The following is a 16,252-nucleotide window of genomic DNA, read 5'->3' on the forward strand; positions in this document are numbered from 1 at the left end:
GCTCTGTCTGTAGGTGGGCCCTGCTGCACGTGCTGGTCACACATATGGAGAAGGGGCAGTCTGCTTACAAGCAGCTGGATCGAACGCTACTGGAAGGGACAGTGGCATTCTGGAATTTTTTCTTATATACAAAAATATTTTATGGCCAGTTGGCAATATGATGTGTCGGTGGATGTTTGCCACCCTGGCAGCCATGCAGGCAGAGTGGCCCTATATATAATTTTTTTTTTTTTTTACCATGTGTAAGGCTAAGAATACTGATAGATCAGACATGTTTCCATAATATATTTTGCACAGGAAATAAAGCTAAGGGGCCAGATTTGCCACTAGGTGACCATACCCTAGGGTGTTAGAGGCATCAGAGGTGATGCCTTGCTACCATACATTGTCAGTTTTATTACTTTTAAAGTTCAAATCACCAATCTAGCAATTGGGTCCTTGCTGTCAGGAACCATGAATTAGACGAGAACAGAAAATGCAGTAAAAAAAAACACACCTTCTAATATAATGGTAAAAATTTTACAAATCAGTAAACGTAATCAAAACATAGTCAGGGTACGGTAGCCAAAGTGGGTAGTTAGAACAAGCCAGTAAATCAGGAAGCCAAAGATCAGCGTAGTCGGAGGCAGCAGACAGGTACAGGAACCAGAAGGGTTGTCAGCCAGGCAAGTCTTCAACAGGAACACAGCAGAGAGTCTCCAGGTATGTTTGACTCAATGACCCCTCCCCTCAGAGGGCTACCAGGTTTGAGGGGAAAACGTCTATGGAAAGCACAGAGGAGGACAGGAGCATGTACGTCCGAGGATGAGACCCAAGAACGCTGGGACCGGCACAGTGGTACCTTCGAGAAGATGCCTCCATTCTTTAAGAGCTAAAATGATAGCTAACAATTCTCTGTCCCCAATCTCGTAATTGCATTCTGCAGGAGACAATTTCTGTGGGTTACCGTCCTTTCTGGTCATATCAAAATCTTATGATGCATAGCGCTCTCAGAGGTAGGACGTTGAGACAGAAGGGCGCCTACTCCAGTCTCAGATGCATCAACCTCAACCTCAAGAATGAAGGGTAACATAGGATCAGGATGTGCCAGCAAAGGAGCTGAAACAAAGGCAGCCTTGAGAGACTCAAAGGCTTTAATGGAATCCGGAGACCAATTCTGTGGGTTACCGTCCTTTCTAGTCATATCAGTCAGGGGTTTGATTAGAGAATAGACGTTACGAATGAATTTCCGATAATTGGCAAAGCCTAGAAAATGTTGTCGCGGATGTAGACCTATGGGTCGAGGCCACTGTAAAACTGCAGATAGTTTCTCTGGGTGCATCGAAAAACCGGCAGTAGAGATTACATAACCCAGAAATTTAACCTGTTCACAATGAAACTCGCACTTTTCCAACTTACAATACAGGTTATTATCTCAGCCTCAGTAGCACACAGAAGACATTTATATGGTGGCTCTCTATGGATTTGAAATATATAAGAATATCGTCAAGATAAACCACCACACATTGCTGCAACATATCTCGGAGGACATCGTTGATAAATTCCTGAAAAACTGCAGGAGTGTTGCAAAGACCAGACAGCATTACGGGGTATTCGTAATGTCCTGTCCTGGTATTAAACTCAGTTTTCCATTTGTCGCCCTCCTTGATCCCCACAAGATTGTATGCCTCTCTCAGATGGAGTTTCGTGTAAACCGTTGGTCCCTTGAGGCGGTCAAATAATTCCGTAATCAACGGAATCGGATACGCGTTCTTAATTGTAATGAGATTGAGACCCCTATAATCAATACAAGGTCTCAGTTCACCACTCTTCTTTTTCACAAAGAAGAAGCCAGCACCAGCAGGACACGAGGATTTGGGGATGAACCCTCTATTAAGTGCATTGGCAACATAGTCCTCCATGGCTTTATCCTCTGAGACAGACAAAGGGTAAACCTGGCCACAAGTGGGCATGGCACCAGGTTGAAGGTCAATTGGTCAATTGTGCAATCATACCACTGGTGTGGAGGCAAACTACCAGCTTGCCTTTGTCAAAGACATCACTAAATTCACAGTACTCTTCTGGCAAGGAGAAGAGTGAAGAGGTGAACAAGACCCTTTCTGAAAACACATTTTTACTGCATTGTGGCGATCAGCAAAGAACCTCAGCACAAAGCCAATCAAAAGAGGGGTTGTGCCTCTTTAACCATGGATAACCAATAACCACCGGGTAATGAGGTGAGGAAATGACTTGAAATCGGATTATCTCATTTTGAAGAGCCCCTACAGCCATGGTCAACGGAGCAGTCTCATGAGTCACATGGGCAGGCTGTAGAGGTCTCCCATCAATAGCCTCAATGGCAAGTGGAGTGGCATGAAGCTGCAGCGGAATCGAGTGCTTAGACAGAAAGGTATTATCTATGAACAGGCCTTCAGCCCCAGAGTGGATTAGAGCCGGTGTATTGATGGACAACTCAGACCAAGAAAGGGTAACCGGAACTAGAGGCTTATCCTTCAGGATAACTGGGGACATAACAACGCCACATAAGGTCTGTCCCCCACAGGATCTCAGGTGTAGCCATTTCCTAGACAGGTAGGACAAGACTTCTAAAAGTGACCTGCCTGGCCACAATAAAGTCACAATTTCTCCCTCCTACTAAAGGCCCTCTCCTCTGCAGAGAGATTCGAGCAGCTAAACTGCATGTGTTCTACTTCACTGGCGGACTCAGTACCAGGAGGCATGGGAGGTGAGGGAGGCAAGGGTGGGACTGCAAAGCTCAGAGCCAAATGTACAGGAGGCTCCTGCACACGCTCCTTAAAGGAAGGCCTCTCTCGGAGTCTGGATATAATGAGAATGGCAAATGTGATCAACTTCTCCAGATCTGTAGGTATGTCTCGGGCTTCTATCTCATCTTTGATGTTATCCGAGAGACCATGAGAAATAGCAGCCACAAGTGTCTCATTGTTCCAAGCGACCTCTGCTGCCAGAGTACAGAATTCAATGGCGTAATCAGCAACAGTTCTCATACTCTGTTTGATGGATATGAGGCTCTTGGCAGCAGAAGTGGAGCATGCGGGAACGTCAAACACCCTTTTAAAGGAAGCCACAAACTCAGGACAATGGGTCTTTGCATCTCCCACAGAGGGTTTGCCTAGGCCAAGGCTCTATAAGAAAGCAAAGAAATAATGAAGCCTACTTTGCCTCTGTCCATGGGGAACGCCTGTGGCAGCATCTCAAAGTATATCCCAACCTGGTTGAGAAACCCTCTGCATTGAACTGGATCATCCCCAAATCGCTGGGGAAGCGGAGCAGAACCAGACATACCTCTTACTGAGGTAATATACGAGGCAGGTGCCTGCACAGCGACTGGAGCAGCAGCAGGGTTGGCCTGCAACACAGGTTGTACCGGAACAGCCACAGTGGGAGGATCCAGGTGAGCAGTGTGATTCAGGAGCGTCTGTAACGCTATGGCAAACTGATCCATGCGGTGGTCCTGCTCATTCAATCTGGCAAAAATATTACCACTAGGTGGATTGCCTGCATCTTCTGAATTCATGGCCTACTGTTAGGAACCATGAATCAGGCGGAGACAGAAAATGCAGTAAAAATCACACCTTTTAATATAATGGTAAAAATGGTACAAATCAGTAAACATAGTCAAAACATAACCAGGGTATTAGGGGTGTTGAATATAATCTCAGCATCGGTGCATTGCGATTCGGACGTTCCCGATGCTGCAAGTCAGACAAATCGATTTTTGATGATGTCATCCATCGCTCAACTCCGCTCAGTGCTCTGCCTCTCTGGGAGAAACACAGAGGCAGAGCCTGCATGGTGGCTGAAGTAATCGGTGCAATAATCTACAATCTAATATATCCTATATATATATATATATATATATATATATATATATATATATATATCCTATCCTATAACTATTGCACCCATGTATTAATTTGTCTAATCCCTATAGTTGTTAACCTGTATGAGTCTGATAAGCACAATAATATAACAAACACCTCTGCTTAGTAAACAAGTTACATTTATTTCCCAATAAAATAGGAATGTACTAAAACAGCAGAATTAGGAAAACTAACATAAAGGTGGTACAGGAAAATTGCAATATTACAAGGCCTACAATCATAACACAATACAAACAGATACTTAGCACATCCTTTTGGCTGGTCCTCAGGTCTTAAAGAGAAAGTTTCTCTGGCAAACATTTCCTTTTAACAAACATACCTCATCTAGGCCCCCCCCCCTTATGCCTGCCCAACTTTGCCTTTGGACGAATCACAGTGTCTCTGGGGCGTTCCTTCAACAGGCTATCATATGGACCGTCATGCCCTAACTGGCCTCTGGGGGGCAGTGTAAATCCATGGATTGCCATCATCCGACCAATGTCAAATTCCACAAATACCTGGGCCCTTGATTTTCTGTATGTCACCTCATCCATCATCCCTGTCAGTTTAGTTGTCTTTGAAACCTGGGTGTATGGTAGCTAATCAGGAAATTCCCATAGACAGATCGGAGCCAGCATTGTCATGCGCAATGGAAGCTTAACAGGTTACATTCCCACCTGGGTGGCAGCACCCTGTCCTCCCGGGAGTGTAAAAGCTTAATTCCTTCAAAGTCTAGCTTCTCTTGGAAGTAAAGAAATATGTGTACAACATCCAGAAATATGATATTCATATTAAGTTCCAACATATGCCGCTTTGCGCCTGAAGGGCGCATACCAGCCTTCTTCAGACACGGCTCCTATTGAACAGCCATAACTGTCTTAACGTGTGTTGCTCCCCAACATGTGCTTCCAAACCAGTACCTATGGAACAGTCCTTAACTGTGGTAACGTATTGCGGTTTTCAACAGGAACATCTATGGAACAGTCTATAAGGGTCTTACTGCGCGTTGCGCCTCTCAACATAGGCCTCAGAACCAGCTCCTGTGGAACAGTCCATAACAGTCTTAACGTGCTTTGTTTCCCAACACGTGCCGCTTTGCTACTGGGTGACACACCAACATCATTCTTCCGTGACAGCTTCCATGTCACCACTCTGTGTCTTCTTCTCTCCGATATCTTCAGGATGGGTGCAGTACAGGCAAGGGGTGTCCATTCACTCACCATTCACCACCACACATTCAGAGCAACCTATCAACCAGCTTTACGATATAGAGTCTCGAGGAGGGCCTTTTGCCCATGTTATTAGCCTAAAATACACCTTTATCACACTATACCATAACATGAAATCAACCCATTACCATAATATATACATATATACCTATGATCCATCAGACTACACATCCCATTCCCAACCTCCTATACCTCCTCACTGTAGATACGGGCCGGGATTAGGCAGGTTCGCTCACAATGGCCTTTCCTACCACAATTCTGGCACGTCAGTGGTATTTCCGGGTTCTGAACTGGCAGCAAAGCCTCTACCATGTATGAAGAGACCTTACCATCAATTCGTCCTTCCACTTGTATAGATAAATGCGAGACCTTCCTATACAAATGTCGAGTCCAACAACACATACCAACTTGAACCAATGATGAAACTGCAGCAATAATGAGTAATATTACCACGGGATGTATCAAATAATTCAAAATACTGTTGGCCTTATTGGAATGTCCGAATATTACTTCCCACCAAGACCCTCCCACATCATTTTCTAGTTGATGTACTACCTCCTTTATTACATTCTGGTCATGGTAGATGGCTATAGTAGCATTAGCTCTCTCTTGCTGCAGCATCCTCATAAGGCTCACATCTCTATCCCAATCTGTTAACCATTCCTGTATCTTCCTTCCCATACCAAGGTTCAGGGCTCTCAGATTAACAGGGTGGTTCTGGTTGACATCCACCGACAGATTGGCAATATGCAGTACCACATAATTCCATTCCTGTGTCTGGATTTCAGAGACACCGCCAAAGGTACACCATGCTCCTCTAGCTATTGTCAGGTTCACAGAACATCCTAGTTCCATGACTAACGATACATTAGTATCCTTTAGGACAAAGAAACAAACTCTCCTATGTCCCAAATAATAGACCGGTGTTCCCTTTGAGGCAATGTTCTCCCCATCCAGAACTCAGAGTGATGAATCTTCCCAACATTTCTCATCCACCACCGTGTATTGACCTGGCATACAAAGGATATCATGGTCATGCCTCCGACAGAGGGAAATATCAACCTGCCTCCAGCTCCCGTCCTCTCTGATCACATGTGGGTAAGTTAGCCTCAGATGCAACAAAGTAGAATCCCCAGTCAGCAAGCCCATCGATATCACCGAATACACAGATTGAGTCTGTACTTCTGTATATGGGATCAATGAGGAAGCATAACATCTCTCATAATCCAAATTAGTACAGCCCACCCAGGCATTCGACCACCAACTTGGATTAGTGTAAGAGATGTGCTTTGGTAAAATCTTACTGATCTGTGATGCCAACTCATAAGGCCACTGCCCCCCATACAGAGACTGTACAATCAGCTTGATATTGGTTGATAACTCCGCCTGTCCCTGCGTGCACGCCAGAGCCCACGATATATTTTTGCCCTGTGTCACCACACTATCTACCAACCTCTTAAAATGGCGGATAAAATCTTGAGCTACTTTTACCTGGGTGTTTATGTGACGTTGAATATTATCAAGAATATCATTAATCTCTCTCTGAGCAACAAAGCCCTGCTTACTGTCTGAAGCTATAGCTGAGAGTTTGTTCCTCAGGAGATCGATGTCCACTCCATTAACGCCACCCATCCCAGCTCCTATTCCCCCCAATATAGTGCTAAATATATCCCTCCTCTTTCGGTTGCTCCTCAGAAATAAGCGTCCGGCATGGACCTCATTCTGCGTCCACCCATCTCTGGGAGCAAGCCACTGATATACTGACCGCACTTGATTCAGTGTATATTCAGCACATATAGGGTAATAGGATTTTACCAACCATTGCGAGACATTGAAGTGCCATGTGGTGAAGGCATACTGTACCCTGGTAGCCAGCGTTTGGGACAAGCTCAGATCTATTTGTAGTGGTTCCCCTTTCTCTAACGGAGCATGCCCCTGTGTGTAGTTATTGGCATTACCTGTGCAGGGTTTTTTTTTTCAAATATAACTTTTATTTAGACAAAAGAAAGGGCAACGCCCCATAGTAACAACATGTATAAGTGCAAAATTTGAGGACGCAGCCTCGCAAAACATACATCTGCATTTACAGTTAATATAAAAAACAGTTACATTCTGCAGAATTATAAGTACAGTAAACAAAATTGCTGCTGTCTCTGAAATTGTCTGGGCATCCCCCTCCTCCTGCCCATTTTCTTTTTTTATAAAAAAAGTGTAAAATTGGAGATAAGAGAAGTAAGAGAGATAAGATAGAAGGAGCGTAGATAAAGGTCAGAAATAAGAATGGGGAAAGAAGGTAAAGAGGGGGGGGGGGGTACACGGAGGCGGTGACTGCCCCATAAGTGGGGTCGGCGTATCAGAATTGACTAGTCAGGTGAACTCAATCACCCTTCAGAAGACTCTGTCCTTCGCTTGAAAATATAAAAGTCAACCAGAGAGACCAGGTTTTGGTGTATAGCTCATTTTTATGTCGGGCTGTGAGGATGAGATCCTCCATTTTCCTTCTGTCCTCAACTTTCTTGATCCACATGCCTGTGGTTGGGGGTTTGGTGGACTTCCATAGTAGTGGAATACATGATTTTGCTGCGTCCAATAAATGTCTGAGCAAAGATTTTTTGTATCTTTTACTCGCCATGTCTGTCGCATGTAGCAGGTAGAAGCCCGGATCTGCTGGCAGGGGGCGATCTGTGAAATTTTGGATCGTTTGTTGTATCATCTTCCAGTATTGTTCCAGTAAGGGGCAACTCCAGAAAATATGGAGAATCGTCCCCCGGTCTCCTCGGCATCTCCAACAGAGCCCCGAGGTGGACGGGAAAAATCTTTGCAGTTTTATAGGTGTATTGTACAACCTGGTGAGTATTTTGAAATTCGTTTCCTGCATCTTTGAGGGTTTTAACCTCTCAGGTGAGACATCAACCAGGCGTATCTCCCCCATGTCCAATTCTGGAGTCCCACATGTCCAGTAACCAAGAGCTTCTCTGTAGGACTGATAAGACCTAGATACCACTCCCACAAGGGAATTTTCAACGCATTGATGTGTCATCTGGAGCTCCCTAGTTTGGCCAACAGCCACCTTACTATGCCTAAGTGTCAGCCTCCTGGGCCTCTGCGCCCTATTACTTTGGTCATGCCAATATATGCCACACACAAAAACATATTTCCCTTTTTTCAATTCTTTACCAAAAACCCCATATCCTACGTCCCTTGCTTCCCAAGGTTTGGATAGATTGGAATTTTTCCCTAACCAATACAGGGGGTCCCCAACTTACGAACATCCGACTTGCGAACAACCCCTACTTACGAACGGGGCCCGAGTGACGTCACTGCCGGCCAACGCCATCCCTCTTCTTGCTGGGGTGTGAGCCGTTCCTCTGTTCCTGGCCTGGTTGTGAAGTTAAGGGGCCCCCCTCGTTATCCTGCCTGCCCATCCACAGGCCTGGTACGGTCCGGTGGCCTGCCAGGCCGCTAAAACTGCCTGTCGTGGCTGCGGCCTTGTCCGGCCTAGTGAAGCCTCCAGGATCCCCGGTCTTTCCTGCGAGCGCTGCCCCGCGGAGGTGCACCACAGCAGGCCTGCCTGGACACACCATCTATCCATCTCCCTGCTGTGCCATCAGGTGAGCTGCCCGGCAGTACTGTAATATGCTTAAGTACTGTACAGTATACAGTGTACTGTACCTCTCTGCTTCCTCCTGTCCCTGCCGCCATGTAAAGAGTGAGAGGGGAGAGCTGTGCTCCTCCCCTCTCAGCTATGACAGAAAATCTAGCACAGTGCTAGGACTGTTTTGGAGGTGACAGGGTCAATAAAGGGAACCTGTCACCTCCAATTGCTATCACACAGGGAATTGTTTTCTCCTGTGTGATAGCAATAAAGTTAAGTGAAAAAAAAAATTGATAAAAAAAAAAAAAAAAAAAATAACAAATACAGTATTAATTAAATTAATAAAATAACAAAGTAATTTAAAAAAGTAAAGAATAATTAAAATAAGAAAATTATACAAAAATTTTAAAAAAGTAAACGACAAGCTACAAATAAAAAAAAAAAAGTGATAAAAAAAGTAAAAAAAAAAAGAAACAAAACATATTTAAACTAACCGTGCCACCCCTGCCATCCAGTTGCCATTTTTGGGGGGTGGTTCGGTTGGCGGGGAGGGGGTGCTTTGCGGAACCTGGCCTTGGGGTGGCAGTGAGAGCAAATCCGGCCCTGCTTGTATCACACACAATTGAATGAGAGCTCCACAATAGGCATACGACATGAGCCCACGCTGGTAGACAGGGACAGAATGTATCCCTGTGTCCCAGCACGAGCCCATGCCATCTACCCATGTGGAGCCCCCACCCAATCGCACGTGTTTTTTATACCATCTTTGCTTGGTCCTGAATGTAACCACTACTGTATCCTTCTGTTCTCTTTTAGCCCTGTTTTTTTGTACTGTACTGGATCCCACAGTGCTGGACGGCTCTGAGGACGCACAACAAGCGGGCATACTGTATCTATCTTGCCGCCACAGTGAGTGCTTTTATACAGTTCCAGTCTAACTAGAATAAATTGGTAATAAATTGGCTGGCTGCTACACTTTTTTTCCTTCTTGTTCTTCTTTTCTAGAGTGCACTTCATTCCACATTTTTTGTCTTCAAAATGCCGAAAAACAAATCTGATGCAAGTGCTGGTGATACAGCAAAGAAAAGAAGATCCATCACCATGGAAAATAAAGTAGAAATAATAAAAAGATCAGAAAAAGGTGAAACTCCATCATCTATTGGCAGAGCATTGGGCTACAATCGGTCAACGATCGCAACGATTTTAAAAGATAAAGGTAGAATAATGGAGCATGTGAAAGGCCATACCCCAATGCATGCCACAATTATTACCAAGCAACGCAGTGGTTTAATTGTCGAGATGGAAAGGCTGCTGACAATTTGGATAGAAGACCAAAATCAGCGTAATATACCTATCAGTCTTACTTTTGTTCAAGAAAAGGCTCAAAGCCTTTTCAACGATTTAAAAGCTGCCCATCCAAGAGAAGATGATTGCAATGAAGAATTTGGTGCAAGTAGGGGTTGGTTCAATCGCTTTAACGAAAGAGCTAATTTGCATAGCATTAGAGTTCAAGGTGAAGCAGCAAGTGCAGATGTAAGTGCTGCAAATAATTTTCCCAAGATATTGAAAGCTATTATTGACAACGAAGGTTATATGCCAGAACAAATTTTTAATGTAGATGAAACAGGCTTGTTTTGGAAAAAAATGCCAGCTAGGACCTACATTTCAAAAGAGGAAACATGTGCACCAGGACATAAGGCATCAAAGGACAGGCTGACTGTATTACTTGGGGGTAATGCATCTGGGGATTTAAAGCTCAAGCCTTTGTTAGTGCATCACTTCTTAAATCCCAGGGCACTACGTAATGTCACTAAGGCATCTCTTCCTGTTATTTGGAGGGCAAATACAAAGGCTTGGGTTACAGCTACAATGTTTAAAGATTGTTTTTTGAACCATTTTGTCCCCGTTGTTGAACGTTATTGTTTGAGGGAAAACATTCCCTTCAAAATTCTTCTTCTCCTTGACAATGCCCCTGGACATCCAAACACTTTAGCTGACTTGCACCCCAATGTAAAGGTGGTATTTCTACCCCCCAACACCACATCACTACTTCAACCTATGGATCAAGGAGTCATAGCCTCCTTTAAGGCCTATTATTTACGGAGGACATTCTCACAAGCTATCAGGGCTACCCAAAAGGATCAGATGACCTTAAGAGAGTTCTGGAAGAATTATCACATTTATGATGCCATCAAAAATATTGCTGATGCTTGGGCTGAAGTGAAAGAAACAAATATGAGAGGTGTTTGGAAAAATTTGTGCCCCCAATTCACAGAAGAATTTCTGGGGTTTACAGATGAAGAAATCTCCGCAACCAGGCAAGCTGTAGTTATTATTGGTAATCAACTGCAGTTGGACATCAGTGAAAATGATATCATCGAGTTACTAGACTCCCATGGGCAAGAACTAAGCAATGAAGACCTTATGGAATTAGAGCAGCAGATGACAGCATTTAGTGAAGAAAACCAGGACCTAGAAACTCCAACATTGAAAAAGTTTTCTACAAAACGGTTAGCTGATGCTTTTCATCTTGTTGAAGCAGGAATGGCAAAGTTAGAGGAGCAAGATCCTGATACAGAGAGGTTTACCAAAGTTTATCGTACAGTTACTGACGGCCTGAGATGCTACAGGGCTATTTATGATGAGATTAAGAAAAGCGCTGTGCAAACATCCCTTGATGCTTACTTCAAGAGTCCAGCAGCTGAATCAGATTCTATAATAACAGTCCCATCCTCTTCAACAAGCCCATCATCCTCTATCATAATTGTTTAAGGTTGTACTGTTCTGTACAGTACTTTACAGTGTTTGAAAATGTTTAAGAATTTACATGTATGTATCTGCATCTACATGCACAGGTAAACATAAATAATATGTTAAACCAAACACCTGTCTACGTTGTATTTATTTATTTATAGAGCCACTTAAGTTTTTACTGCTGTCTGTATCCTCATTAGATGGATTTAATCTCACTTCCTGACTCTGAGACTGGATTTGCACTTAAAAAAGGTACTGTTCCGACTTACAAACAAATTCGACTTAAGAACAAACCTACAGACCCTATCTTGTTCGTAACCCGGGGACCCCCTGTAACCCATTTCATTCATATATATAGTTGCATCCACAAACGGCTGGAGGGCTTCCGGTATGATATTTTTCAAGTTTTGTTTATACGCACATCCTTGAGATGTTGAGTTAGGATTAAATCGTCCAAAAGCAAAAGAAACTCTGTATTGCAACTTGCCATGGTGACCCCATTGGTAAGTCTCTGTTAATTTAGGACTCTCTGATATAATCCTGACCTTCCTCCTTCTTTCACATCCCCCCTGCATCCCCTTCTGGCCTAACAAGTCCAACATTGATGATGCAATTGAAGTTGATGCATGGTTTTCCTCGGGATTTCCCCTTTCCACATCATCCCCTGAATATTCGTCTGAATCAATTTGAGATGTTACATGGCTCAGATGGATCGCCAACACGACAATTATGATCCTTCCATCCATTCTCCAGAGACCTTGCCAATCTTTGCTCCACTGGAACTCTGGAAAAACAAGAACAAGAGCGGAATCAATTCTTATCAGCAGTACCTTTTACACTGATCGGCATGAACCCACTTCTCTAACTCCCTCTTTTTCATGCCTTTTGCGCCCTTATTGTCAATGAGCCGCTTCATCTTGACTACCTGATCACTAAGGGTCATGGTGACTGTGAAAGGTCCGGTCCAGTTTGCATCCCATGAAGACTTGTAAACAAAGTTCTTTACCATAACCCTGTCTCCAATCTTCAAACTAATGGGAGGCCTCTCAGGCTGCTCCTTCTCTTTAGGTGCCATGTTACTTGCAGCGAATTGCAAATATCCCTGTACCTGTTCCTGTAGCTGGACCAGAAATTTGTCCCTTTCAGCACTCTCTCTCAAGGGGGTACTAAATATTGGGTCTGCTGGATGGCTGAGGTTCATCATTCTCCCCGTCATTAACTGATATGGGGTTAATGATGTACCTTTCGCTGTGGACCCTCGTACGGCCATCAGGATTGAAGGCAGATGAATCAGCCAGTTCTTTCCTGATTGCAGTACCATATTTTTAAGCCTTTCCTTCAATGTTCGATTCATTCTCTCAACCATCCCCGCGGACTGTGGATGGTACGGTACATGGAATCTCTGTTCTACTCCCAGCAGCTCACAAATATTTTTCATTACACTGCCGGTAAAGTGAGTCCCTTTATCAGATTCCAGGACTTTGGGGAACCCCCATCTTGAAAAGACTTCGGTCCACAAAGCTCTAGCCGTGGCAGTAGCAGAGTCCTTTCTCAGGGGTAGAGCCTCCACCCATTTTGAAAAGACATCCACCACTACCAGTAGATATCTGTATCCTCCAGGGGCACTTTGTAACGGACCAACAAAGTCAATCTGTAGGTTTTCCCAGGGCCCATTGGCTACCGGCCCCCTTGCTAATACTGGTTTCTGTCCCTTTGGCCTAGGGTTCATCTGTGCACATATCAAACATTCCTGCACTACCTGTGAGATTGTGTTTCCCATTGTCTCCCACCAGTATCTAGTTTGCATAAATTTTAAGGTACCCTGAACACCCATGTGGCCTGTTAACCTGTGATTTTCAAGGGCTAAATCCTTTTGATGCTGTGAGGGCACTACAAACCTTTGTCCTTCTAACGTTTCTCTTAACAGTAGATCGCCTTCCAGCACATAATTTTGGGGAGCATCTGCTGCTTTCATTTTAAGCTGCTTTTTGATTGAGCTCAAGGCCTCATCCTTATTTTGTTCATCTGCTAAACATGGGGTAGGCGTCCTTAGCACCGGCAGGAGTTCGTGTGAACCTGCTTTCACCTCCTGCTCCTCAAAATTATGTTCCTCCCAGGCCTGTCTCCCTTCAGCATCATAGGGTGTCCACTTGACTCCTATCAGGGCTGCTTCCTTTGCCAGCTCATCTGCCTTGTTGTTGCCCACAGTAACCTCCTCTCCACCTCTTTGGTGAGCTTTCACCTTAATGATAGCCACTCTCTGAGGCTCCACACTTGCTCTTTCCCATATATCTCTTAGCACTGCACTATGTACCAAGTCTTTCCCAGAGACATCACTGAAGCCCCTTGACTGCCACAAAGGCATATATTCAGTCAAAGACCTTATTACATAGGCGCTATCAGAGAATACGCTTATTGGACCCGAACTGAAATGTGTGACGGCCTCTCTTACTGCCTCCAGTTCAGCTCTTTGGGCAGAAAAGCTTCGAGGGCATTTGGTCATTATTTTTTCATTGGTCTGGGGGCACCACAGGGCATACCCTGTGTGAAACGTTCCTCCCTCCCAATACCTTGATCCATCCACCCAGATTTTAAGGTCTTCATTACCCGTTGCTAACCTGAACACCTCCTGTGTTCTGGTCCGATGTACCTCCCCACAGTTATGCTGCTCCCCCTCATGTTGCATCAATTGTGGGAGAGTGTAGGTGGCATTGTGGGTCACGGTAAGGTTTCTGGGTGTTAAATCCACTAGCCACCTGGCTACCCTTTGGGAGGATACTCCACTGAGGGTACGTTCCAAAAGCATTTTAATCAGAGAATGGGGAGTCTGCAGAATGATTTTGCCAAATCCCACGACATGCTCTGTGGCAAGAACCGCCCAGTGCGCTGCCAAAAGGTTTCTGACATTTTCAACGAATCCCCTCTCTACCGGGCTTAGTACCCTGGACCAGTATCCAACAGGTACCCATTTGCCCTGCCTCTCCTGCAGCAACACTGCCATTATTGCTACTGCAGAGGCATACACTTGTAGTGCAAAGGGCAAATCGGAATTCGGATTGCTCAAGGCCGGGGCCTGCATTAGACTCATCTTTAGTTTGGTGAAAGTTTGCTCATGCTCTCCCAACCAATCTAAAGGGTCTGTTTCCTTCTTGCCTCCTTTGAGAAAATCATATAGGGGTTTTGCCTTTTCCGCAAAGCCTTCAATGAAGTTCCTGCAGAAACCGACCATCCCCAGGAATTGTCTCAGCGCAGTCTTAGTGCTTGGTCTTGGCAATTTCCTGATAGTTTCACATTTGTTTGGGTCTGGAGTCCTTCCCCCCTGTGAAACTATCACACCCAAGAAACATCCTGAATCCTTCATCAATTGTGCCTTTTTGGGTTTTTTCTTTTTTTTTTAGGTTAGATCTTTGTAATGTTGTAGCCAAGGATGATGAGTAACAGCAATGCAGGTAAACCCTCCCCACACACACTGGCCCCTAAATCCTCACACATCCGTAATATTAAATATGATCTAGTTCCAATCTTCAGTGCAGGAGAGGCTGCCGCATACTGGTGTAGCCCATATGAAATGTATCATGCAAACCACTGAGGACAACAAAGAGGGTGCAAAGGGACTGGAGCATGGAGCAGAGGTGTGACAGGGAAAGCAGAAGGTAGAGAAGAAGTAGGGCGTGACAACAGGGTAGAGGGGAGGCCAGAGGGACAAAGCCGAGACCGGAGGGGGGCCAGAGGGACAAAGCCGAGACCAGAGGGGGGCCAGAGGGATGAAGCCGAGACCGGAGGGGGGCCAGAGGGACGAAGCCGAGACCAGAGGGGGGCCAGAGGGACGAAGCCGAGACCGGAGGGGGGCCAGAGGGACAAAGCCAAGACCGAAGGGGGGCCAGAGGGACGAAGCCGAGACCGGAGGGAGGCCAGAGGGATGAAGCCGAGACCGGAGGGAGGCCAGAGGGATGAAGCCGAGACCGGAGGGGGGCCAGAGGGACGAAGCCGAGACCGGAGGGGATCAGGGAACTAGAGGGCTAGAAAAAAGACCCGAGGGTGGAGGGGGACTAGAGGGATAGAGAAAAGACCGGAGGGTGACTAAAAGTTGGAGGGGGCTAAAGGGATGGAGCGGAGAGGGACCAGAGGACAGGAGGGTACTAGAGGGAATAGAGAAAAGATTGCAGTGTGATCAGAGGGATGGAAACGGCGGTCAGAGAGATGGAGCAAAGAGGTCAGGGGGCAAAGAGCTAAGTAAGGTGGGAAGCACAAGTGTTTATGGCGTCAATACAGCATGACTGAGCAAGAACAGTTAGTTTCTTCAGATAGAATAGACAAAGAAATATACATATATGTACATACAAATACAAGGCTTGGGTCGTCCTATGCTCCAGGTGCAGAGTGCAACGCTCTGCTTTGTTCCAAAATGAAATGCCGAGGGTCAGATCGGGATCCAGTTATCGGAGGCTCTCATGTATACATCACACTCACATATCGTCATTTAAAAACAGAAAGCAACGCAACGAAAATATATACAAATAAAAGTGTATACCTGAAATGCAGGGGGGGAGGGGGGGAGGGTCATGCGCAGAGCAAAGGGGGTGGGGGGGGACAGGGGCAGAGTGCAATCTTCTCAGGGTTGTAAACATAAACAGTTTCCTTTACTCGATGTGGAGTGCATAGCACTTCATGTAACTTTCTGCCTGTACACAAGGCACTGCCATGGGCACACACCACAGCCCATTGCGCAAGGCACCGCCATGGGCATGCACTACAGCCCACTGCACAAAGGTCAGTCGGGGAGGGAATGAATA

This window comes from Aquarana catesbeiana, linkage group LG02 (assembly GCF_042186555.1).
Source record: "Aquarana catesbeiana isolate 2022-GZ linkage group LG02, ASM4218655v1, whole genome shotgun sequence".
In the NCBI taxonomy this organism is placed as follows: domain Eukaryota; kingdom Metazoa; phylum Chordata; class Amphibia; order Anura; family Ranidae; genus Aquarana; species Aquarana catesbeiana.